The 27,505-nt window shown below is 42.0% G+C and overlaps 1 long non-coding RNA gene across 1 annotated transcript; it reads left to right on the top strand.

The window, feature by feature from the left end:
• Nucleotides 1-18,396: 18,396 nt before the first annotated feature.
• On the top strand, nt 18,397-27,236 carry LOC145723517 (uncharacterized). Its single transcript, XR_014148630.1, has 3 exons — nt 18,397-19,133; nt 23,830-24,129; nt 26,554-27,236. It is a non-coding gene; the product is annotated as an uncharacterized LOC145723517 (long non-coding RNA).
• Nucleotides 27,237-27,505: the final 269 nt, after the last annotated feature.

Raw genomic sequence — 27,505 nt, 5'->3', positions numbered from 1 at the left:
CTGATTTCATCTTGTTTCATTTTTCCCTCCCTTCCCTTATGATCCTCTGCCTTGTTTCTCAAATTCCTCATATCAGTGAGATCATATACTTGTCTTTCTCTGACTTATTTCACTTAGCATAATACCCTCTAGTTCCATCCACATCATTGCAAATGGCAAGATTTCATTTTTTTTGATGGCTGCATAATATTCCATTGTGCATATATATATATCACTTCTTCTTTATCCATTCATCTGTTGATGGACATCTAGGCTCTTTCCATAGTTTGGCTATTATGGACATTGTTGCTATAAACATTGGGGTGCACATGTCCCTTCAGATCACTACATTTGTATCTTTGGTGTAAATACCCAGTATTGCAATTGTTGGGTCGTAGGGTAGCTCTATTTTCAGCTTTTCGAGGAACCTCCATACTGTTTTCCAGAGCGGCTGCACCAGCTTGCATTCCCACCAACAGCGTAGGAGGGTTCTCCTTTCTCCGCATCCTCGCGAACATCTGTCGGAAAAACTCACATTTTAAATTTAAAAATCTTACTTCTCTTAAATTGACTGTTAGTTGAAAGGAAACCAGTTAGTTGAAGGTGGAAGTAGTAGATATAACAAAACATAAGTATGCACTCTGAACTTGTTTTACTTTTGTTTTAAAGAAAGATGATAAACAACTTCCAGAAGTATTCTTTAGCTGTAAATGTGCCTTTGACTGTGGTCATCGCTATAATCCCTGTGAAGGACAGGAATTTTCCACATGAGTCTGAGAAGATTAAAATGGTGAATGGGAGTGACTGTGATGAGCTAAGATGTATTTTTAGGATCACTGAGGGTCTGACAATGAATGAAACAAAATGATCCAGTGGCAGAGTTGAGGGAATACCCTGTCAAGAGAAACCTTAACATCTGAAGGCAGGAGTGTTTGCTTGGGCTGCACTGATGGGAATGGCATTATGGGTACGAAGGCCCAGGTCAGAGAAGTGAGGTTAGACCAGGAACGCTGGAGCATTTTCCTGTGAGGAGAACCGACGGAGGACTCTGGCTAACCTGATAACAAAGGTAACTGCCAACATGGCTGGTGGAGAAACTTTGCTCCTGAGATTTGGAGGATCAAGAGGGTAAAGTAGGAAAATCAGTAGTCCCAAAGGCCGAGGCCTAGAAGAGGAGTTTCTGGACTGAAAAAAAAAAAAAGGTGCTATCACTAGGGAAGAGGCAAAATGTCTCAGGATGCTTTATATCAAAACATTGTAAAATTTTTCTTACCATTTGCCCCAACTGTCTAACGCTATGAAGCATCCCGCCCCTCATGTCCCTCTGCCACAGGAAGTTGTGTCTGTATACTAACACCACAGCGCTCCCTGGAATGTCCGAAGGGGGAGGGTACTAATATAATAGAGGAAATACTGCTTCACAGAATCTGGCTAAAAGCGTTATGCATGCCATATTTTCTTTTAATTTTCACAAGAGCCTCGTGTAGTCAACATTATGACCCCTGTTTCACAGATATAAAGAGAGATGTATGGCCAAGCTGGTCAGTCCGCTTCAGTCAGCTCTGAGCCCAGACCCCCGTTTCCCACTTCACCACACCCAGAAGTGCCCTCTGACTTGGAAATGGAAATTGGATTTAGGTGAGTCAAGACAGATACGTCAGGTGGGAGGAATCATCTGTTTGGCGTGATTATTACTGAAAGGTGTGATAAAGCTTCGACATATTGCCTAATTTCCGAGAGATTCCAAAGAGACCCTTATCTCTTAAGACCCCAAAAAATCAGAAACATTCAATTCCTTAAGTGAAAAAATTACGAGTTGTATTGTTAAAATGCAGAGTCGCTATGTCTCTGGTGCTCATGGAATTAGATACACTTAGCTCCCTAAGCAAGGCACAGCATGTCCAACTGGCCTGAGAGGAAATCAAATATTACTAAATGTGATTTAGAGATGTATAAGGATAGCTCTGAGAGGAAGCCATTATATCATGTCTAGATTTTTCTTTTCTACTTTGATATTACAGCATAGCTGTTGATAATCAAGAAAGATTACCCATTTCTGGGGTGAAGGAAAAAAAAACAATCACACTAAATAACAAGGATAATTTTGGGGGAAATAATAACTGATAGGAGTGATGAGTGACTTAATTGAAGTTGCAGCAAAGAATTTTAATGAGAACATCTTCATCCATTCTTCATTTATTCATTCATTCTTCACTCTTACCTTCCATTGCCAGGCTCTGGTAAGTATGAGAGAAACAATAACGAGTAGGACATAGTCCTTCCCTCACAGAACTTGCAGTCCAGTGAGAGTGAGAGACACCCGCAAGCTAACGACATTGAAGCAATGGGCTTTACAAGGGCAGGATGAGCAGGGGGCTGTGAGGGCCAGAAGGGGGAGAGAGAGAGAGAGAGAGGCATCTATTGCACCAAGAACCTGTGGGACTGTTAAAGCACCCCGGGGACCAGAGGCCAGCCCCAGTCCCTGGAATGGCTGCCAGTGTAGCAGCTGCAGAGCTGTGGTTACAACGTCGTAGTAACAGTCGGAGAGCAAGATGAAGCCAGGACTGGCAGCCTCAGTGTTGTGGTTAACAGGTGTTGAAGCAAGTATGAAGAAAATGTGAGATCAAGCTGCAGCCGGGTTTTGAGAGGTAAGTGCTCTATTAAATGCATAAAGAAATAACCCAAGCTGGCACTGTTGGTACCTCACTGAAGTTGAAATCCATCTTCAAGTTAGCAGGATCCCACGACTTTTCCTGTGGTTTTTCTAAGCCTTAATACTTGCATTGGTTGTAGCTCTAATTTGGAAAGGATGGCAGTGTTGAGAGTCCAAGGTTCGGAGGTGAAAGATGAACCTCTGTGAGAAAGTGGCTGGAGTTTTGATTAGCACCTCTTTTGGAACTTTCTCACCTGCTAATTCCTCATACTCTTTTTTCTTCCCTTAAAAATTGTAATGCCCCATCCATCCATCCATCCATCCGTCCGTCCATCCATCCACCTATCCATCCATCCATCCATCCACCCATTCATTAATCATATATTAAGTGCCTACCGTGGGCTAAACATTAAGGACACACAGATAATCACATGCCATCACTGCTCTCTGGGAGTTGAATCTTGATGGGAGGGCAGCACTCAAACAATCCCATAGGAGGCAATAGATGTAAAATGTACACTTGAAACACAGTGGAGGAACTGACTGATCTGCCCAAGAAAGCTGTCACAGTATTCGACACCTCTGAGCTAGATTCTAAAAAATGGGCAGGAGTTTTCGAAAGGAGAAGGGTGGCAAAGAGATTTCTAAAGAGAGCAAATAGCCTGAACTAAGATATGAAGGCACAGAGCTGCATGAAATGTTCCAGAAAGGTGACCAGCTTTAGGTAAAGATTATAGTGGCAGGAGATGAGCTGGGAAGACAGACTGGGACAGCTATACAGAAAAGAAAAGAGGAAACAACTACTTGCATTAAAGCTTTAGCCCCTCTGAACTTGTGAGTTGAGAGATAATGGGGCTGGCTCTAGTTGACCTTTGCTTGGCTTCTGCTTGTTGTATATTAGCCTGGTCATTTCGAAGACAGTTTTGAAGCAGGAAAAGTGCATATGCAATGTCTCTCTGTCTCCCTTTCTCTTCCCCTCCATCCTTCCCAAGAGTACCCTCTGCCTCCTGACTTCTTTCTAGCTTCTTTGATTCTGCTGATCTAACAGACTGCCAGCCGGAGACTCCCTTCCTTGTGGCTTTGCTCGGGGCTCCAGTGAACCTGACAAACACATTAAAAAGTAGCTTCCCTGTGCTACTTCTTAACACAATATACCTGACTCTTAGCAGAAGTGATCAGGATTTTACACAAATTAATTTTTGGATCTGCAAGTACATGCATGTGCTTTTGTCTATGTGCTTATGAAGATTTCGGGGGAGCAGGGGAGCAGATGTGTTTGGGCTGCTGAAGTCATCACCTGGATTCACACTTCCCTGAGAGTGAGGAGCTGACCATATCTAGCCACTTTCATCTCATTGGTTGTTGTGGTTGTGGTTCATAGTCAGTGGTGGGTGGCTATGCTTGATTGGAGTTTCAGTGTGCAAGCTTCATATGTTTAAAATATTTATAATCATTACCTGCTGGAGATGTAATTATTTACACTAGCAAAGCCACCACCGCAACAGATTTCATTCATAAAGTCCCACCATATCTTGATGAGTCCATAGGCTTCCTGCCATAAGAATAATCGGTGTTTAATGGGATGCTTTGAACAAATTAAAGAGAGAAAACATAAATAGACAAGAATATAAATTATATGATGGTTTTGTTTCCAGAACTGATCAATGACCTACAAACAGTCATCGTCTATGAAACCACAGATGCTTCAGGCAGCCTATTATTCTGTCTTTCACACACAGCCCATTTCAGGAGATATTGATTTCTAATATAGTCCCCATGTTCCAAGTTGGGGTTCTAGAAGATACTGGGATGAAGAAAGTGTTTCATATTACCAGTATGGCCAGGGGAATGTAAGTCTTTCAGTGCAAGCAAAAACCTGCCTTGTGGTAGTTAAGAAAGAACCATGCGCCCTTGCAGCGTGTATGGTCGAAGCCTTTTATGGTCTCTGGTGGCAGTGTTGGGAGGCACAAGCAAGAGATGATCCTAATAAGCTCTGATCTTGCAGATGCAAAATGCTGGGCCAAAAACGGACTATAAACGATTTTGCCAAATGGGGATCCAACACCGGCGCTTAAATTAAAATGTGAGAGCTTCTCTTTTTTTCTTTTTTTTTTTTGCAAGACCTCTTTTCTCCCCTACAAGGAAACAGGTCTACAGCACTCTTTTCTACTAGCTAAACACCTTACTAATTCTACGGAGGGCCTTTAGCTTCGTGAGCAAAGGGAGATAGAGGTTTTCTTTTAAACCAACGTCCTAAGCAAGTCAGCTGGGAACTCCTCTACACCTCGGGAAAGGTAAAAACAGTAACATGCTCCCGGGGGCCCCCAGGGGAGGATGTCACAAAGCGGGGGTGGGCATATTGTATAGGCCTTCTTGACAAGCATCGTGAGCTAGGCTTTGGCTGTGAGGGATTATTTTAAAAGACTTGTTGCCAAAGGTGATGAGCTACCTCTATGCAGTCATGGGAAACAACTGTTGGAGGCTGGTGAAGTAGAGTCTGGAGGATTTTGAGCATTAGCTCCTCTCCTGAGCTGAACTCCTTCCCGCTAGTTGACAGTTGCTATGTACAAAACAGGGTAACCCAGTGCCTTGGGTAAAGGAAAAGCCAAACTGAGGGTCCACAGAAGCATTATCCATCTGCAACTTGGGCAGGGCTTTTGCATATTAGTGCAGAGCTCAATGAGCAGCAAGAGGGTTGTTTGTGCTTGGCTTATGTTTGCTGTGTTTCAAAACTAAGGTGAAATCTGGCCTCAGATCCCTGAGGTCTAATTAATCCAGTAATGAACTGAGACAGCTTGATAGGTTGACGTTCCCACCCAATTCCCAGACTGTTCTGTTCTGGGAAGTTATTTCCTAAGTTGAAAATGTGGTAAATGTAATGGGTCCCACTCAAAAATGACAAATCTCATTGTAAAGTCGTCTATAAATGAATTGAGCTGGTGATGCCTTAAAATATTCCTCTGCTCCTAAAGTTATATTCAAGAGTCTTATTGTCGAGAAAACATGGTAGGTTTATTAAATACCCTATAGAATAATGTACTTGAAGTGCCTGCCTTATCTTATGCAATTTTTCTATTTAATCTGAGTTGTATGTATGCTACTGCAGCTTCAAAACATCTGGGCACAGCAATTTTTTTTCCTGCACCTGCAAGGGTAAGTACACACATAAACAAAAAAGAAATTAAATCTTCCGCAGAGCTGGGGGAAAAAAGAACCCAACCAGCCATGAAGCTCAAGGGAGCAGTATGACAAGTGCTGAGCTGTAAACAAGCTTGAGAGGGATTTAATTCTTATGACAAGTGCCAGTGGTAACATCTCACATGGACTCAGCATATGCACACATTTCAGAGAGGAGCCACACAGGATTTAATGCAAATAGAAAAGAAAAACAGAAAGAAAAGAAAAAGCTCTCAGTGCATCAGCTTCTCCTCATCTATAAATAGCCAAGCAAATCAGGATGAGCCAGTGTTGTAATTATCTTGATTTTCAGAATTTTTGCCACTCGGAAGAGATTTTTAGAGTCTCCTCCCTGCTCTTTATAATTATAGCTGCTGTTCCAACCTCTGCCAAGGGTTGGTGGTTGCAATGTGATATTCACCAGGTGGCCGCTCTCGCAGCAGAGAAAATAACCAAGTTTTCTTGGTCGGTCCAGTTTCGTCATTTAGGAGCCAAATCAAAACTTCAGAGGGCAGCCATTCATCATCTTGTGACAGCCACGTCTTCCCTTTTGTTTGTGACTTCTAGACTCTGGCCCTGTGGGGCTCCTGCACTTAGAGAAACGATTTGACTAAGGTACCAGAGTAGCTAGGCTCCACGTTGCACAGAATCACAGATACCTATATCAGGAGAGGATTAGAAACCAAGTCTTGTGACAGCCCAGAAGCTGAACCCCTTCCAAATGTGAAATGCCATGTTTGATATCCTTATTTTCTTGATGTGTTCAAGTCCTAGAATGCAGGGTAGGAAAAGGGTTTGGGGAGTGATTCTTAAAAACAGACAGGTGGGTTGGGAGACCCTCGTTTCTTACTTAATATCTTTCTCCTATGTCAAGATTGGGCAAACTGCAGTCCTTAGATGAAATCCAGCTTGCTGCTTGTTTTTATAACAAAGTTTTTTTGGAACACAGTCTCACCATGTATTGCCTATGACTGATTTCACACGCTCAGGACAGAACTGAGCAGGTGCAACAGACACATTCAGACCCAAAAGATGAAACCATGGCACTTTACAGAAAGTTTGCTGATATCTGTCTCATGTTAACAGAACCCCATTTGCATCACAGCATCTACATGCAGTTTTTATTTTTATTTTTTTAAGTTTTTATTTAAATTCAAGTTAGTTAACCAGCAGTGTAATATTAGTTTCAGGTGTACAATATAGGGATTCAACACTTCCATGCATGCCAGTTTTAAAAAAAATTAACTTTTTTTTTTTAAGATTTATTTATTTTAGAGACAGAGAGAGAAAGAGAATGTGCACGCGAGAAGGGGGAGGGGCAGAGGGAGAAGACGAGAAGCAGACTCCTGCTGAGCGATGAGTCCCAGCATGGCGCTTGATTTCAAGACCCTGAGATCATGACCCTGAGATCATGACTTGAGCTGAAACCAAGACTCAGATGCTTACCCCACCGCACCACCCAGGTCCCCGCCCCCCCCACACAAAATCACTTTCTTGTACCTAGGGATGGCCATGTGATCTAGTTCTGCCAATGAGATGCAAGAGAAAGTAAACTGGTGGGGCCTCCAGGAAAACTATTGTTTGCCTAAATTGTAAGGGGAGAGTTCCCTGAATCTCTTCCCTAAAAGTCATCCACTTTTGTGGTATTTCCCCCCTAAATATATTAGCCATGCCCAGTGCTCAATAGCAGCATTACATGATGGTGGTAACTCTCAGACTGAGCAGGTAAACATGACTGAATTCAATATGTGACAAAAGGTGGAACCAGGTGGAATACACTCTGGTTCTCTATTTGAAGACTTTCTTTTTATTCTATTTATGAGGAGGCAAAAACTATTTCTGAATGATTTCTGCCACTTTTCCCGCAGTGCTTCTCTCCCTTTTCCCTGCTCTCCTCTCTCTTCTCTCTGCTGCCAATCCCATGCTTCATATGGCAGGGAGTAAGGTAGTGGGAGACTAGGAAAGTGGGATGAGCACAGAGTCCACAAAATAATCAGTGCGGTTTCCTCACTCACATCATGATACCCTGCTCAAACTGATCCATGGATGGACTTTTCTCAAAATGTAACCATTGCAGTAACAAAGTGGGTCCATGCCAAAATGGTGGCTTCAGGGGGGATACTACCAAAACCATTCCACAGCCCCCTCTGCTTCCTTCCCTGGGCCTCAGTAGGACAGCAAAGACTCTGACAGAAAACCTTAAATAAGACATTGAAATTCCTGATCTTTTCTCACAAAATCCAAAGAGAACATGCAGTCAAAGATTTTATGGAACATAATGTATCTGATACTTTCCTCCTTACAGTCCTAAAAAATCTACAATCAAATATGATCTCACTTTGTGTAAGACCCATATTGATTTTTAAGATACAAAGAGGGCCAAGTTCGGGAGTTGAACTCCTATAAATATTTACTGGTAGGAACTTTTCTTCCTTTTTAAATGTGGCCATTTGTATGAATCCTCCTATCTCACAGATATTCTGGAAAACATAAAAGCATAAAAAATACTTTTGCCTTTAGCATTAAGATTAAACATTATTTGGTCTATTAATGCTATTTTGATTTGGTTGTAAATGGTCTGCAGTTTGCTTAACTTTTCATGGTTTTGTCTACAAATTATTGTAGACACTAGCTACCATACTTGCAAAATTTTGTAGAAATATAATTAGAATCTATAAGGTACTTGGTGTTTCAAATAATCATATTTCCACAATTTAAATCAACCATTCTTTCCCTTCTTTTGTGAATAACATCAGATCCACCAAATCCCCTTATCAGAAATGGCTCTAAAATCCAAGCATAGCTGCTGATACTCCAGCCTCCTCAACATGCATCTCTGAAAATACAAATGGCCTGGAAATATTCCCAAATTAAAACAAAACAAAATAAAAAGCACTCTAGAGTTTTAGGATTCTGAGTCAGGATGACAAATGTAAACAGACTATTTACTTGAAAAAAAAAAAAAATCTACAAAATCCAAAGAGCACTAGAAGTTTCATCACTGTGAAAGGCAGTATTCTACAATGGCCCCCAAGACCCCCACCCCCTGGAGCATACAACTTATATATCCTCTCCCCTTGAGTATAGACAGTACCTGTGAATATGATGAGATATCAGATAACAGGTTACTGATAAGTGAATTGACTTTACTTAATCCAAAGGGAGATTATGTAGGTGGGCCTAAGAGATTGGATGTATGAAAGGGTTTACAGAGGGAGCCATGTAGCTACACCTGAGGGCAGCCTCTGGATGCTGAGAGCAACCCCTGCCCACCAGCCCGCAAGAAAGAGGGGCCTCAGTCCTATAGCTGCAAGGAAGTGAATCCTGGAAATAACCTGAATGAGCATGGAAGAGTCCCCCAGCCTTCAGGTGAGACCCTAACCTCAGCCAACACTTTGATTTCAGCCCAATGAGATCCTGAGCAAAGAACTCAGTTTACCCATGCCTGGACTCCTAATCCATAAGAACTGTAAGATAATACATCCGTGTTGTTTTAAGCTGCTAAGTTTGTGATGATTTGTTATGCAGCAATAGATATGCAACTATTATAATCACAAACTCAAAGCCTACCTCTGATAACCCTTATAGCTATGAGAGTCCATATTCTGCTGTGGGGAAGAGATGTCTCTTTTTAGAACTTTCCTGCTTGGATGGATGATCTGTTGACTGGATGTGGTACTTGGTAAGAATCACTTAAAAGTTCATAAGGATGGCTTTATCAACAGTAAAGTTAATTAAATTCATCAATTTATTCATTCAAAAATATCTGAGCACCTACCACAAGCCAGGGATGCTTCCAGGCACTGTTTTATAGGATTATTTTATATCTTGGTACCAATTTTTCTATTTTCTCCTCTAGATAGTACATCCACCATTCTTTTTATCTTGAGAGGTTAATTTTCTGGATTCAGCTAATGGAATAACAGGAAGAGGAAAGAGTAGAAAGAAAGTGAAGTCAGGAAACTTACTTCCCTGGATTTTTCCCCTTTGGGTTACTTTGAGTTAGCTGCGTTCCTCCACTCTCGTTGGTGTTTGTCTCCTAAGCTACCCTGTCTCAGAGTAGCCCCCTCTCTTGCTTCACCCCTGGACAGGAAGAGTTCCCCACTGCTAGCCCCGGCATACTGCACCCTCCCTTGTGGTGTACCTAATCCCTGACCACACCTTTGTAAACAGTTTCCTTATCAAACTCCTTTCATTTCTTTGATGTTTGACTGTGTTCTTTCCTGCCAAGACAGAAAGATATAGCACTAATAATCCCTTTGAAAATTTGGTAGTTGGAACCACTGGATCAGGGGACTTAGATTCCAGTCTCAGTCCATCTTCTACATAACTACGGAGCATGGTCTTTCTGGGACACTCTTTATCTTTACTATGAGAGAAGAGGTTTAAAGTATCTCTAAGGTTTCTATCAGGGCTCATAATCTATAAATCAGTAGGTGGGTTGTAAAACTCACATTTTGAGATGTTCAAAGGAAATGCAATTTCCTGATTCAGACTTCCTCATGAATCTCAACCCTTTCATGTTGGAAAAACTATGTTCAGGCCAATCTACTGAAATAATACAGTTATCCCTTTAGATAATACTCAGTCTCTCTAGGTAAAAAGCTCAGCCTCCTGAATTTCTTAGTTCAGTATTCATTCCCTTTTCCAGCTTCTTTCCAGGATAGCTTGTGTATGGAAGAAAGGGCTTATGCTATGTGATCTCATGACTAAGGAAAGGAGTCCAGCTTGGTATTGGTATCCTCTGGCTCCTCTGAGCTCCAAAGCACCATCTCTTATTGGCCTCATTGCAGCGTGTCCTTCAGCCTTTCATAAGGTCTAGGGCAGAGGTTGGCAAACTTTTTCAATAAAAGGCCAGGTAATAAAAGTTTTAGGCTTTGTGGACCCTATAGTCTCTGTTACAGTTGTCCAACCCCACAGTCAAAAGCAGCCATAGACAGTGTGTAAACAAATGGGTGTTTATTTTATTTATAAAATAGGCCACTGGGTTGGATTTGACCCATGGACAATAGTTTTCTGACTCCTAGTCTAGAGGTTCCTTGGCTGACTTGGCTTCCCCTCACTCTCACTCATGTAGACCCTGCCCCCTTGTATCCTTACCATGAAGGACTCCAACTGCCTCCCTCTGGAGCCCAGGTCTGAGAGGTCCACTCCAAGCCTCTGCCGTGAGGTCACCTCCCTGATTCCAAGGTAAGCCCTCAAGGCCCCCGCTCAGAACCAGGGCACGTGGGAACAAAGGCTCTAGTCTCTTTCTATGGCACCCCTCCCTGCACTGTGTTTGCTCCTCAGTTTAGCTGGTGTTTCCATAGCCACCCTCTCTTGGAGCGTTGGCCCAAGAAGAGAGAGAAAAAATAAGAACTCTGGCGGCTACTGTGTCTGTTCTCTTCTTCTCTCTATCCCTTAGAGTCAGAAGGATCAGTTTTTTCTCCTGACCTTTATTCTTTCTCTACCATATTCTTACTCTTAACATAGAACAATAAGCTTCATGGTCTAGCTGCTCTGGTGGAAGCAGTATCCTCCCTGTAGTATGAGAGAACTCTTTGAGCTGATACTTCTAGACTTATTTTTTGATATGTCCGAGGGCAAACGAAGGCATTTTGAAACTCTTACCTTGAGAAAATAATCTTGTTTGAGGACTAACATCTTTTTCTGCAAAATTCTGTTTTGAGTATCAAAAGCTGAGCGTGAATTCCTCCGCTCTCTTTATGTATGTATGCCTTTTGGAGCCACCACCACCAAGTAAATGCTTGTAAGTGCCTCTGCTGGTATAGCACAAGACTAGGGGAAAGTCTTGGATTCAGAAAGCAAACAAGAAGAGCACATGAATATTTTTTCTAAATACTACCCCTGTTGCAAGAGAAAGGAGAAGCAAAATGAAGCAGCTGCATAAGATACATGAGAAAAGCATTCCTAAATAGTCATTTTATCCTTTATTCAAATTGGAATTGATCACTCACCGTACCCAACAGATGGGTTCCAAATGAAGCATGCTGATGGCTCGGAGGCACCTGTGACAGAGATGGGGTGTGAGGAGTAAAGGAAAGAGCTTAGGCTTTAGGGTCCCACAGAACCACATTCCCATCTCCGCCTTGCCTCTCAATTGCCATGAAATCATGGACTAGCTCTTACTGTTTCTGAGTCTCATGTTCTTTATTTCTAAAATTTGGCTCAATATGTAAGGTAAATACAGCTGCCTACAATGGGGCCTGATACATAGTATGCTCTCTGAATGCACTTTGATAGCTAAAGCTATTAGCAGTAGAAGTCTACAATGTTTTTAATTCAGTCAAATTAATGGATACTCACAACTCTGTTTTGTAAACTCTGTGTTCTTATAAAGGGTTTTGAGTAAACTGAATTGCACCTGGATTGTATGGGACAGTGCCTACTAAGTCTCTGCTGCCTTATGCTGTTTCTTCACTCCTTACAGGTGGCCTCCAGCAGAGGAAAGCAGAGGTAGGTTGGTTGGTACTGGATATCAAGTACAATTTGTGATAAGAATTACATAGAGGAGGCACGTGGGTGGCTTAGTTGTTGGGCGTCTGCCTTCGGCTCCGGTCATGTTCCCAGGGTCCTGGGATCGAGCCCCGCGTCGGGCTCCCTGCTCGGCGGGGAGCCTGCTTCTCCCTCTCCCACTCCCCCTGCTTGTGTTCCCTCTCTTGCTGTGTCTCTGTCAAATAAATAAATAAAATCTTTAAAAAAAATTTTTAAAGTGAAGTCAAATATTAAATAGGTTCAGAACTATTTGAAAGTCAGCACCAAATTGTTACATTTCCCACAACAAATTCACACCAGAAAATAATGAGATTGGTCTTATTCCACTGATTTCTATTCTCTGTGGACAAACTCAGTGTTATTGCCTGAAGATTGTTTTATGGATTTTAGTTTCTTACTTCCCATGAGAGAGTTCAAATGGCCACAGCTGCTGGGCCTATCAAAGTGTAGCTGCAGACATCTGCAGTGTTTCCTGATGTTCTTGATATTCCCTATGCTTATGTAAATATAATATGACTGACCTTTGGCCCAAGCATTTTAACTTTACGTGGAGAGCTTATTGGGGATAGTGGAGGTGAGAAGTGTGAGTTTCATGATGAAAACTCATGCATAGAGGTGAAAATGTGTCTTTTGGGGGGATACTTTGTCTATGAAAATGAAGAATTAGACCAAAGAGAAGAAAAAATTATACCCACAAAGATTGCCCAGGTAAGAATTTTGTAATAAGAATGGAAGAACTGTGGAAGACAGGAAGTAAGTTTGAGAAATGGATAGTGCATCTTTGGTACCATCCTATGCCCATTCAGCGGGCATTTCCTCTACTGCTCTATGTCTTCTCCTGGCTCTCTGTGGCCCAGGGACACCTTCTCTAACCTCCCCTTCCTGTCTGCTATACCCTTAGTCCTCATTAGGATGTACTTCTGGATCTCTGGCCTGGGTGATGGTATTGCTAATGTGATGCCCTCATAATGGGTATAAATATGTTGGCTCTGCAAGCCACTGTCTTTAAAGTCTAAAACAAAGGTTTGGGTAGCCTGGGACTTGACTGATTCTAATGGAGAGAACATCAGTCTTGAAAGCAGGACATTTGGGGAGATCATTATGGGCTGGAAGCTGTGCTGAGAGACCAGAGTCCCTCGAGTCATACCTGCTTCATCTAAGCAATGAGCCAGCTCAAAACATGCATATTAGAATATCAAGTTTAAGTTTGATAAAGATAAAGTTGCAAGACTGCAGGAAGGTGGCAAGCATATAAAAAAAATATGATCAGAATCTATAATGCACTTGGGGCTTTGAATAATTTTTCCCATTAGTTAATTTATTTTTTCATGGGCAGTGGCTGGGGACAGACTAACTTGCCAAGTACTCACTGTGCACCAGGAACTGGACAGAAGCTTTGTAAATATTGTCCCAGTTAATCTTTCCCACAAACCTGCAAAATAGGTAGTGAATCAAAATTCTAGGCTGGAACTCAACAAGGATATATTCCCAAAGCTGCTGCAGGAACTGACATTAGGATTGGTTCTTAAGAAAATCTGTGAATATCTTTCCCTGAACCCACATGTCTTGGAAGAGGTCTGAGACGAGGAGTGAGCGCAGCCACACCTTTCACATGCCCAGTGCACAAGCCAGCTTGCATCCACCTCACAACTCTTCAAATGGCTTAGTCGTGCTCTTGGTTTTGCCCTAAGTCTTAAGTTCCTATGTCTTGTCACATCAGTGAGAAAAAAGGCTGATGGGAATCACAGCGGTCCAGTAAGGGAAAATCAAAAGGTCAGAGATGCAAGGAAGCATAGGTCCTTACCCAGGGCCCGCTGCTGTTTATAGTGGTAGGGCTGAATCCTGCAAAAAGGAGGGGGGCAGCGGCAGGATCATTGACATAACTCGGAATTCCTTATATCTTTAGCTTCACAGTCCGTCCTCTCTCACTGCTCCAGTCTCCACAACACGACACACTGATGTTTTCCCAACACCTCTTGAATAAGAGCTTCTCTGGACACAAAGATGGATACTTACTAAAAATCTCTACAAATTCTCATGACTGAGCATGCTCTCATTTATTCAATTAACAGTTATAGGAAGGCTGTATATTCTAGGCATGTTCTGGGTGCCAAAATAAGACAGAGTCATGTCCTCAAGGAGCTTGCGATTTAATCCAGGAGAGAGAGATGTGGACAAGTAATTGCAATGCCATGTGATGAGTGCCCTGATTGCTGTATATAAGGGGGAGGAGTAGGTGAAGGAGGAGAAAGGTCAAGGAAGGTGTTCGTAGAGGGGGCCATGTTGAATGAGGAGGAGTTTGCGACTAGATACTTGGGGGGAAAAACACCCAAGCAGTGGCAGTAGCAGGTGCAAAGACCCAGGAGAATGAAACAGTCTAGTGCCTTCTTAGGGGACAAGTGGATAGAAAAGTTCAACGGCGTTGAAGGAGGCAGGCAGTCAGACGGTGAAAATATTTGTATGTATTGCTAAAGACCTTGGGTTTTATTTGTAAGTTATGGGGAGATTGAGGAATTCCTGACACCTTGAAGCAATGGAGATTTGTCTCAGGCCAGGTCAGTGCTCTGCCCTCTCCCATTCTTTCTTTTTAGGACCCCCTTCTCTTCAGGTGCGAAGGGCTGAGTTAATCACACTGCTGGTTCACGACACCCTTGCTGTTGACATGGGTCTATGCACAGCCCCTTGTTTATTTCATTATATTTTATTTTTATTTTATTTCATTTTCCCCCTTCAACCATGATTCCCACACAGCCATTCCTTCCTCCCCACAGAAGACAATCCGCTCTGATGGATTTGGCAGATGTCCTCAGATATTTATGTATGCTTATAACTTACACTGTGCTCTTTTGTAGGTGTATGTGCTAATTCACACAAAGGGTGTTGTGATGTAACTTTTTCTCATTCAACACTGTGTTTTATGATCTATCTTGTGGTTCTATGTATATTTAATTTATAGCTTCTTACTCCTGTATAATATCCCATAGAATCTATTCACATTTTCTGATCCTTTCCCCTAAAGTTGAACAATTCGAGGTTCACTGCTCTTTTGAAAAGACAATGCAGCAATAAACATCCTCGAATATGTCCCCTTACAGATCTGGGTAGGATTTTCTTTAGGATATGTAATCAAGACTGGAGTTATGAATATGAGCTTTATAAATCCTTGGTTTACCAATTACTGGCAGATTGCTCTCCAGAACAGCTATATAGCTTACACTCCCACCCATAATACGTGAAAATATATGTCCCTTCATTCTCACCAAATATGGTATTTTCTGACTTTTCAAACTTATGTATATCAAATGGCATCTCATTTTAGTATCTATTTCTCTGACTGCTAATTTGGTTGAACATCTCTTCAGTGATTTGATAACTTCGGATTTCCCTGTATGTGAATTTTTCATTTATATTCTTCATTTTTCTGCTGGGTTTTCTTTCTTTTTCTTATTTGTTTGTAGGTATTCCTTGTGTATTAAGATATAAATCCCTTGGCTTGTTTAATCATTGCAAACATCTTTTCCCAGGGTGTCACTTGTTAATTTTATCCATAGTATTCTTCATTGAACAGAAATACTCAATTTTGATAAAGTCACAACCATAAAGTTTTTTTTTTTCTTACCTTATGACATATACCTTTTAGGTCTTGTTTAAGAAATTCACTCCAACCCCGAAGTAGACAAAGATACTCTTTTACATTTTCTTCTTTTGGCTGTATAATTTTAATCTTTTATATTTAGGACTTGTTGATCTGAAATTCACTTTTGTGTATGGTGTAAGGGAGGGATCTACATTTGTTTTTCTCCAAATATCAAGAAATTTACCCCAGCTCTATGTACTAAAGAATCCATTTCTTCCCACTGACATGAGATGTCACCGTTTTCATTTATCAAGTACCCATATGTCAGTGAGTGTATTTTGGAGGACTCTATTTTGTTTCATTGTTCTCTTTGCCTATTCCTACAGCATTACCACAGTGCTTTAGGATAGCTCTTATTTCTAACAGGGTAAATGCCCTTTGCATTTATGAATTAATTTGGGGAGAGCTATTATTTTAAAACAAGTAAGTCATTTCATCCATTAACATAAAAAATCTCTACATTTATTCAGATTTTTTTTAATACCCTTTTAAGGGTATAAAGCTTTAGATTTTTCTCCATAGAAGTCTTAAGCATGCTTTATTATTTCATTCTTAGACTTTATATAGTTGTTGTTGTTAGTATGAGTTGTGTCATTTGCAAATTATATTTTCTCTGTAATTGTTAGTGCAATGAAAATACCAGCTCTCTTGTTCTGACAGGTTGTTGATTCTGAAGGTTTTCCATGTAGGTAATCATGTTGTAGCAAATAATTATACAAGAAAGTCTCTTCCCTTTCAATTCTTTTACTTCTAATTCTTTTTCTTCTAATTCTTTTTCTTTGTTATTACACTGGCCACAACTTCCAATATTATACTGAACAATAGTGGTGATAACTATTTTCTTGCCTTGTTTTTTAATCTCACAATGGCTGCATTTAAAGTTTCTCTTGTGGGGCGCCTGGGTGGCTCAGTTGTTAAGCGTCTGCCTTCGGCTCAGGTCATGATCCCAGGGTCCTGGGATTGAGCCCCCGCATCAGGCTCCCTGCTCCGTGGGGGGCCTGCTTCTCCCTCTCCCTCTCCCACTGCTTGTGTTCCCTCTCTCGTTGTGTCTCTCTCTGTCAAATAAATAAATAAAATCTTTAAAAAAATAAAGTTTCTCTTGTAAGTATGGTGTTTGCTTTAGGTGGCAATGCAGAGCCTTAACACATTCCAGAAGTTCCCTTCTGTTCTTAGTTATCTGAGAGTTTATATTTTTATATTACAAATAGTTGTTGAATTGTTTCAAATTCTTTTTAGGCTTCTATGAGATAGCTGTATAATTTTTTCCTTTTTAGTTCATCAGTATGGTGATTTATATGACAGATTTTCTGTTATAAAACCATTCTTCACTCCTAGGATAAATCTTATTTTATTATATTATTTTTAAAAAACACTGCTAGGTTCAGGTAGCTATTGTTTTTTTAGGATTTTATATCTTCACAATGAAAGGGGTATAATGTTCTTCTATTACTATATTTTGTATTGGAATCCAGGTTATACTGACTTCATAAAGTGAGTTGAGTAAATTTCTCACTTTTTCTACTTTCTGTAACAGCTTGCATATGGTAGGAATCATATATTTCTAAGAATTTGGTATAATTTACTTGTATAATTGTCTGGGGTTGGAGGATTTTTATTCTTTTTATGCAAAGGTGAATTCTTTTATTATTTTTCTGATTTGAGCAGTGGTTTTAGTCTAGTCACATTTTAGATTTCATCTTGCATCAATTTTGGCATTTGTATACTTTTATAGACATTTATTCATTTTGTCTAGGTTTTCAAATACATTGGTATGTGTATATATGCATGTATGTAATTTTAAATTTCTAATTTCTTTCTGAATTTTGCTTATTTGCAATTTCTCTCTCTCATTTTTTTCCTCTTTATCATTCTTGCCTGAAGCTTGTCTATTTTATTGATCTTTAAAAAATTCAAGTCTTGTGTTAGCGAAATTTCTCTATTTTGGAGGGTTGCTATTGTTCAGTATTTTATTGATTTCTCGTGTTTATGACTTCCTTCCTTCATATTTCTTTGGGCTTTCTCTGTTGTTCATTTCCAACTTGCTGAGGTAAGTACTTAACTCATTAGTTTTAAGTCTTTCTTGTTTTCTGATAGATATAAGCTTATTAAATCTATAAATTTCATTCTAAGTTGTTATTTTAACTGGTATATTTTTAATACCATTTAATTTTAAGGTTTTTTTGTTTGTTTGTTTCAAGTTTTATTTAAATTCCAGTTAGTCAACATATAGTGTAATATTAGTTTCAGAAGTACAATTTAGTGAATCATCACTTACATATAACACCCAGTGCTCATCACAAGTGCCCTTCTCAATACCCATCATTCATTTAGCCCATCCCCCGCCCACCTCCCCTCCAGCAACCCTCAGTTTATTTTCTATTGTTAAGAGTCTGTTTTATGGTTTGCCCCCCTCTCTCTTTTATTAAGTTTCCTTTTTTAAAAGTTTATTTATTTAAGTAATCTCTATGTAGACCCACTGTGGGCCTCGAACTCACGACCCTAAGATCAAGAGTCACACACTCTTCTGACTGAGCCAGCCAGGCACCCCTAAGTTTCCTTTTTGACCAAAGGATTTGGGTACATCTTTTAGTTTCCAGACATGTACATTTAAAAATTTTTTTTCTTATTACTAATTTCTTTCTATACTGATTTTTTTGCATACAGTCAGGTAATATTGTTTATTTAATTCTTTAGAATTTCTTGTGGCTTCCTCTGTGTCTTATTACATTGTTATTGGTATATATATGTTTCATATAGACTTGAAAAAGAAGTAGTATATTCTCTCTTAAAGATCATAGGTACATGATAGATAGGTAGATAGACTCAAGTTCTTAGTTTTATTATTTAAATCTTCTTTACATTTGATTTTTTAAAAATCTGAACAAAAGTTCGCCATATGGACTTAAAATCTCCTAATCCAGAGTTGGGTGAGTGTCAGTAAAGGAAGATTGGGCATGAGTTGAGTGATGGGGGAGAGAATTGTTTTCCTTCTGTATCCAATATGACTATATTGTGCTGATAACTTATTCTTATAGAGACATGTATTTTATTTACAGTTGTGAGACAAGTAGAAGCAGAGAATGAAGGAGGAAAATGCTTGAGGTTTGGCTGAATGCCTCCTCCCAGTGGAAGGAAAATTAAAGAAAATTTCTCCAGTTTAAGCCCAGTGGATGGCCTATAACCCAGAGAAAGGTAATGTGTGTATGTACATGTAAGTGAGAGTATGTGTGTGTGTGTGCACATGTATGCATACATTTCATGAATTGCCACACTTGGGCACCAAACTGCTTTGCTTTGGTACATCTTGGATGGTGGAAAAACACAAAGAAGAGAGAAGACTTTACTATCACCTCCAAACTGCTGCTTCCTGAACAAAACAAGAAAGCTCTCTGCTGTGGTTGGCAAGAATAAGTAATTTTATTTATTTTATTTTATTTATTTATTTATTTAAATATTAAATTTATTGGAATCACTTTTTTTCATAGTTTTTGATTTGTGTGAGTAAATCTCAAATTTACCAGAAATGTAGATGGGGGTTCCACATTAATGGAGTCATTGGGCCTGAGACTTATATTTTTTAATGCATGTGAACTCCCCTGGGGCCCTTAGAAATATTTTGGGAAGTGAACTTTTTAAAAGACTGGATAATCGGGGCGCCTGGGTGGCTCAGTCGTTAAGCATCTGCTTTCGGCTCAGGTCATGATCCCAGGGTCCTGGGATCGAGCCCCACATCGGGCTCCCTGCTCGGCGGGAAGCCTGCTTCTCCCTCGCCCACTTCCCCTGCTTGTGTTCCCTCTCTCGCTGTGTCTCTCTCTGTCCTATAAATAAATAAATAAAATCTTTAAAAAAAAAATAAAAGACTGGATAATCAAGCAGGAAAAGGACTCAGGGCTATTGTAGTTTGGTCATTTAAATATTAAAATTACTTAATTTGTATTTACGGATAGTGACATCCTGGTTATTAGATGTGTGTGTATCTCTGTATGTGTATTACCGTATCACATGTATCTAGAAAAAAAAATATGTGGCATGTATATAATTTTTTGTCCTCACAGGTAGCATATAGCTTGGTTAACCTGCTTCATCCATTCAACAATATGCCATTAATATAATATAGTAATTAAAAATATTACTAGTAATCCGCAGTCAGAAAGAATTAATCCATTTGAAAACTCTAGGTATTCACCACTACTAGCTTGTCTGATCAGGCTCAATTTACTTAGCAGGGAAGTATCCAAACATTTAAGTATGCAAATGTGTAAAGCCAAATGAGACATCGTTTAATTCCTTTATTGTCTCACAGTGAAAGAGAGCAAATGAGCAAGTTGATGGCTTCATGCCAATTATTTTTACTACGATTTCTTTTATGCTAAGGTAGAGTGGAAGGCAAGCCCTCCAGTCCTAGCATGAACACACAGCAGCAATCACATGAATATTTTAGGGGCCATAAGATGCTTTTCATGGCTTATGGTTAGAAATGAAAAATTTAAGTTGCAACTGCTTTGGAAAATACGTCATAAACGACTGGGACTAAATGTAAGTGTGTGTATGTGTGGCCTCCACCCCAAACGTGCTCCTAAAAAACTCAAGTCCTAGGTGTTCAAGGCCCTCCACAATGCAACGCTCTTTCCTCCTATCTTTCTAGATTAGTCTTTTACTACTAACCCCACTTAATTCAGCTCCACACCTCCGTCCAGTTGCACAAACTTACTTGAACAGGACACGCATTTTCACGTCAAGGAATATGGCCCAAGGACTATCTTCAAATCCCGAGGCCAGCACATGAGCAGTGTGATGGCGGCGACCCTGAGAACCTCAGCCAGGCAGAGACCGACCCGCTGAGCTAGGGAGAGCGGCGGGCTACCAAGGGTTAGGTCATGACCTCCAGCATGACAGCTACATTTCCTCTGCTCCTTTCCACCAGACTGCACGCTAAACTTCACCTAGTCCTCTTGCAGACTGGGTCTATTGGTTAGAATGGTGACTGCGGCGGGGACCCCATGGAAACCTCTCTCTTCAGCGAACTACAAAGCCCTGTCCCAACGACAGCTTGTCCGGAACATCCATTCGCTCACATCGAGAGGGAGACATTATTATTAATCTGGAAGAGAGCTAACCAATCAGAGTAGTTAGCCTATTTGTTTAGGGATGGTTTTTCCCATCTAGGAAAAAAACAAAAAAGTACAGTGTTTCTGTGTTTAAAGCACATCAAGAATTAATGGACCTCGGGGTGCCTGGGTGGCTCAGACGTTAAGCGTCTGCCTTCGGCTCAGGTCATGATCCCAGGGTCCTGAGATCGAGCCCCACATCGGGCTCCCTGCTCGGTGGGAAGCCTGCTTCTCCCTCTCCCACTCCCCCTGCTTGTGTTCCCTCTCCCCCTGCTTGTGTTCCCTCTCTCGCTGTGTCTCTCTCTGTCAAATAAATAAATAAAATCTTTAAAAAAAATAAAAAAATTTAAAAATTTAAAAAAAGAATTAATGGACCTCATTCTCTTTCTCTTACCCAAGGCATATCACTGCTTAAAATCACAAAGTGCTGACCCAGCCTGTGGCTCCAGAACCTGGGGCCTCAGCGCAGCATTTTAAAGACTCATCCTTAGAATAAATTACTATTTTAGTAATAGTCCTGGTAACATAGGGTGAATGGAAAACACTTTCTGTTATTAAGCAACATAGTTCCCATTAATGGTTTTCTATACTTGAGATCGTAAAGAGATTTTAACTCACTGTTCATTTGGTGCAGTTTCTGCTGAATTATTTAAAACACCTCCTTACTGCTTTAACTATGAATTTGCATTAGAGAGTACAATGCCCATTAAGATTCCTGCATTGCCTCAAATGCTCTAAAAATAAATACAAACTAAATCCCAACCACAAATACATTTCTCTCTTTGCACTCTGACCTTGTTGTCCTAAGCTTAGGCAAAATACAGAAACGATACACACAACTTTGTAGAAAGAGACAAGCCAGAAGGTTAGGAAATTACGAAGGTAAGAAAAAATTGAAGTCTGAAGGGTGGCTTTTGGGAAGTGCTGGGGACACACGGGGTCTTCCACCACATCTAGGTGGAAAACTCAGCATTTACAGCTGAATAGTATGAGTTCTACCATCTCCAGAATTACATAACGTAAAATAGAAACACAAGTTCTTAATTTACATAAAATCAGAAGTTAAAGATGTTGTCTCAGTTGGCTGCTTTGAATTGTATCTACTGTGATAAACAATCAAAAGTGAAATCAAATACAATCCATAACTTTGGCTATGTTTCATTTGCCTGTTTTATTTTTGCAAAGCTCAGTGTTTCTCTTGCTCTCAACAACCTCCCCTGAGCCGTGTCTCACCCTTTCTTCCCATTGTATGAAGATTCGCTATTGACTTTTTTTTTTTTAAGATTTTATTTATTTATTTGACAGAGAGAGAGATAGCGAGAGCAGGAACACAAGCAGGGGGAGTGGGAGAGGGAGAAGCAGGCTTCCTGTGGGGCTCCATCCCAGGACCCTGTGATCATGACCTGAGCCGAAGGCAGACGCATAACGACTGAGCCACCCAGGCGCCCCGATTCGCTATTGACTTTAAGCCCGCATCAGATAACGTTCTCACCGTAGACCGAAGTGGTCTCCTATTTCTCATACCACTTCTCGGACTGCTCCGGGCCACGTCTACCTGGGTTTTCTGCTGCTCGCTGCCTCTGCCCCTTCCGCTCCATTCTGAACACTCTACTTAAGGAAGCGCTTCCATCAAGGAGTTCTCAACTAGTCCCTCTGACTCCAGTATTCTGATCACTCTATATCCTCGCACACGTCCGCTTTCCCAAAGTAGCGTGCAAACATGATTTTGAGTTACTTTTGGATTGTCACACATTTTCACTTGGGCACATCCTGGCTGACTAGTACAGGGTCTTCTTCACGGTACATGTTCCCGCAGGGCAACGGGCGGGTTCGAGTTTCCATTTGACCCAGAGTGCCATCTACTGGTATAAATGTTGCAATACTATCAACACGCTTACATTCTGCCCCATGAACACAGTCCATGCGTGTGACACACACCAGTTCTCACAGTTTGATTAAAGAATACGGAATGTGCTACCTCAAAGCAGTACTTTGTAACATCTATGTTTTCAGAGAAGAAATGGCAATGAAACAAGAAAAGATCCCCGTTTGGATCCTCTAAATAATAAAACCCTCATCTCCAAAAGATGAGTGTGCATTCTAGACTGTGTCCTCTGGCTGTTTTGTAAACTTTGCTTCTTGTTTATTGAAGAAAAATCACATATGAAATGATAAGCTCAACAATATAGAGTACAATGTCAGAATCCATTAAGGCCTATGGAGATGGCACTGTTTTAGGAGGAAGACCAGTTTTTGTTTTTGTTTTATTCCAAGAACTCAGCCCTTCCGTATGGTGAACCACCCCTGCAGGACCGAGCACACCTCTGAGTCCTAAACCTCTGAGTTAGCGTGGTCTCTTGGCACAAAGTGGAGGGACCGTAGGGACAAAAAGCAACATTAAAAATATTTAGCCCCTGGGCGCCTGGGTGGCTCAGTTGGTTAAGCGACTGCCTTCGGCTCAGGTCATGATCCTGGAGTCCCTGGATCGAGTCCCGCATTGGGCTCCCTGCTCGGCAGGGAGCCTGCTTCTCCCTCTGACCCTCCCCCCTCTCATGTGCTCGCTCTCTCTCATTCTCTCTCTCTCAAATAAATAAATAAAATCTTAAAAAAAAAATATTTAGCCCCTATCAGGCTAACATTTTTGCCTGTTAAATAATTTCTCAAACCCTTTAATAACTCCATCTTTCTACTCGCTCTAAATTCCATCACACTGTGGGTAAATTTAAATTGCACAGAAGTGGGTCTGTAAGTTAACAGAAAACTTTTCTTTCCTTGCCCAGAGGCTGATCTACATAGCACGGGATCATTAGTGACCAAACAGATGCCCCCATCTATAACCCAGAGACAGCTCTCAGCCGTACAGAGAACATTTCATTTCCTACGTAGAGGTGAACTCAGAACTTGTCACTGATTTTTGCACCCTCTTAATCTTCCTGTTTATTCTGTGCTTCATTAAAGTCAATCTCCACAGGGCAGACTGTCATCTGAGCTCGGCCTGTCCTGCTGTCTGCTCTCTCCAGAGAGCATCCTTCATCCTGATAAACGGGCTGTGAGCTGAGCACGTGACTGAGCTCCTTAAGGTAAATAGATTACAGAGAGCTGCTCCTTCCACACTGGCTCAACAGAATTTGATAAGCAGGATCATTGACATGAGCATCATGGTGGAGACAACGTTTTCCGAAAGATGGGGTTTCAGATTTACTGTTGTAAAATGAGATAGCAAAGATTTTTTTTTCATTGTGTAATACCATACCTTTAAGGCTGCATTAGCTAGTGTCATTCGTCTGCCAAGTGTCTCCCTCAGGATTTAGCATCATTTATAGGACATCTTCTGTGTGCCAGGCTCTCTGCTAGGCATTAGAGACCTACAGATACACACAGGGAAGGAAAGTGGTGGTGGTGGTGGGCGCTGGAGTGAAGCTCCCTGGGAAACCATAAAGCATGCCGCCATGACGTGGCCAGCCCGTGTGCTCAGATCAGTGGGTGCCTGTGTGCTGGGCTCCCAGGCCGTGCTGTGTCAGAGCGATTGTTATATCTCGATGAAAAAGCAACGCTGGGGCCTGAGACTGGTCTCTAGGCAACTCTGTTCCTCCCCTGACTCATGCTGACAGATAAAGCAACAAGCTACGCCTGCCTGGAGGGGCCACGACTGTCCTTCCTACCTGGTAAACCAGACACAGACCGGACTGTGGAGAAGGCCAGTCTCATATCTCAGTCAGGGGGTGTAGAGGCATCTTGAGTTCCTGAGCTGAGGACACTTGAGTTCAGACGGCCACCAGCTGAGCACCACAGTCACTCCCCAATACTTGGATGCTGGAACCATGTAAAAGACACCCCACATATTGTGGCAAGGGTAAACGGATGGACAGCCCCAAAAGAAGGTGGAAACTTCCATCCTGGATGATCAGGGCAAGATCTATGTGGAAAGTGTTACAGGGAAGCTCACTCCCTCTTAGCTGAGAAGGGGGGATGAAGTCAAGGAGGACTCCCACCCACCCCACACCCCAGTTTTCCCAAGGTCTGGGTAGCAGAAATCCAAGATCCTCCTCAACAATGACTGCAACTTCTGCCTGGGAGGCTTGCAGAACAGCACAAAGACTGGACGGCCAGGCAGATGGTGTCCTGTTCTGCCAGGGGCCGCTCCTGGCTCCCGTCTTGCCTCTAGTTTACTCAGTGATAAAACCAGCGGTGAAGAGCTCCACGGACAAGATGTTCAAGGGCAAGGGCCGCAACATCCATGGGCTGCTGACCCGTGCCAAGCCACCTTCCTCCAAGCTCGGTTCAACTAACTAGTCTTCCTGTCAGCCCTCCAAGTTCTCACTGGACTACGCCAGTCCGTCTCTCCCTCCTCTGAGCTCCTCTTGTGATTTACAATTTAACATTTTATTATATTCAGTCTCATAATGTAATTACTCCTTGTATGTTGTGTGACCACAACAAGATCACATTTGTGTCTTCTTTGAAATGAGAGACACACAGTGTCAGACAGGCAGCAGGTGGCTCACACTTAATCTAAACTGGGGATCTGAAAAGAAGAGCTTGTAGAAACCTTCCTCTAACAGAATAGGAAACAGATCTGGAGAATCGCTGCTTTATTTACTCCACAAACGTCTCATGAAACTTTCGAGTCACCGTGCTGGGCCGGGTGGAGGAGACAGAGAAGGGCTCAGTTCTCACGCACCTGCCAGTGACGCCTGAGAAAGAGGATGTGTGGCCTAATTAGCACAAGTGGAATCCATTAAGAAGGCAAAATGAGCCTGAGGGATCTCACGGGAGGGAGGTAATGGGTCAGCTGAGGAACTGAAGGCTGGTTTGCCGAGTCGGTGGCCCCTAAACATGATGAAGGATTTGCTGTGTGGGAATGGGGAAGAGTATACAAGTGGCGATGTATTTTGGCCTTTACCAAGCTTCACATCCAGCTCAAAACCAGCCTGCAGGAGTCAGCTGAGAACACTGTCGTGGTGGCTACCATCCATGCTGAGTCCCCTGAGGGTTTGCTGAAGGGGACACGTTCATCCACCAGAATGGGAGTGCCTCTTGATGTGACTGTCTCAGCTCCTGGCTCATGAAGAGGGTTGTCTCTTTCCTCTCCTTTCTCAGTTTCACTTCCCCCCCGCTCTCCCAAGTGCAGGGAAGCTTGCAGTCCCCCTTAACCTTTGGCAGTTGGCAGAGGCTCTGACCTTGTCCTGTCCCAGCCGCAGCACAGTAGACCAAGGCATTCCTGTGGGCCCAGCTCCCCACTGCCCCCACGTGCTGCATATTGAGCACCCTGCCTTGGGCCTGGTCCTGGTTATCACAGGGTTCAAAAGGTTTCCCTGGAGACACAACAGAGGGCTGCCCACTCCTCTTTCTGCCTCAGGGCTTGGCATTTTCCATGGAGGGAAGCCAGGCTATTTCTGGGAAAAGCTGCAGGAGGCTAAGCAAACTCAGACCATATAGGCAGGAATCTTCTGAGTCCCCTCTGCCAGTCAGCCCCCTGCCCACCCTCCTCATTCTTCCTTCAGATGGCTCTTGGGTGAAAGCCACATCAAGAGGAATTCTGAAAGTGGCATCTGGATGAAAAGGGAGCTTCTTGGACACTCCAGCAGCTGGTGAGGACCTCATGCCTTCTGATTCCTTAGACTTCTGTCTGACGGCACCATGGGTAGGTATGTGAGAACAACTTCCAAGTCAGGGCTTCCCAGAGTGTCCTCTCTCTTGGCCCTCAGGCTTCTTCTCCCTTAGGTGTGGCCAATTCTAATTCACTATTGCTTTAGAGTTGTAATATCCTTTTCACTTCTTATTTAAGTTCCTGTATCCCAAAATTTAGTACAATGAACATTTATATGCAGCAAAATATATGGTCCAGTTCTAACCCTTTGGTAGATGTGCGATTCCATATTGTTTAATGTCACCCTATTTGAGGTAGGCGGCAAATCAGGGCTGTGCCCAATTTACTTTCTCCTACCTTCTAACTTCTCCTCCCTCTCGTCAAGGGCCCGTGGCTGGGGCCTTGGCCTCAGCCGCCCATCCATCAGGCCAGCATTAACAGGGCTGATGCAGCCAGGCTGAGCTCACACAGCTGCCCCAGGACTTCCAAGTACTTTAAAACACACCTTGCTTAGGACTTTTTGTGGATTTGGACCGAGTGTGGAGGCTAGAGGGGTGACCTCAGTGCCGGAATAGGTCCCAGAGGCCTGGTATTGGAGAGGATGTGACAGCCCAGAGCTCTGAGAACCAGTAGTCCCATGACAACCCAGCTCTGGCCAGTCTGAGGTGGCAGGGAGGTCATTGGAATGTGGTTCCACAGAATCCTTCTCTACTTCCACCTTCAAGACCCCGTTACGGGTTGTGAAATGTCTTAGATAAGCTCACAGTTAAGATTCAGGAGATAATCACTGGCAAAAATGACACGAAATGCACAGACAGTAAGTACTTCATATTTATCTCCTCAAAAGAGGTTTAACACCAGTAAAA

Source organism: Leptonychotes weddellii, chromosome 9 (assembly GCF_054177405.1).
Source record: "Leptonychotes weddellii isolate Sample4059 chromosome 9, ASM5417740v2, whole genome shotgun sequence".
Lineage (NCBI taxonomy): Eukaryota > Metazoa > Chordata > Mammalia > Carnivora > Phocidae > Leptonychotes > Leptonychotes weddellii.
The sequence above is the reverse complement of the archived record's forward strand: the minus strand, read 5'-3'. Positions and strand labels throughout refer to the sequence as shown.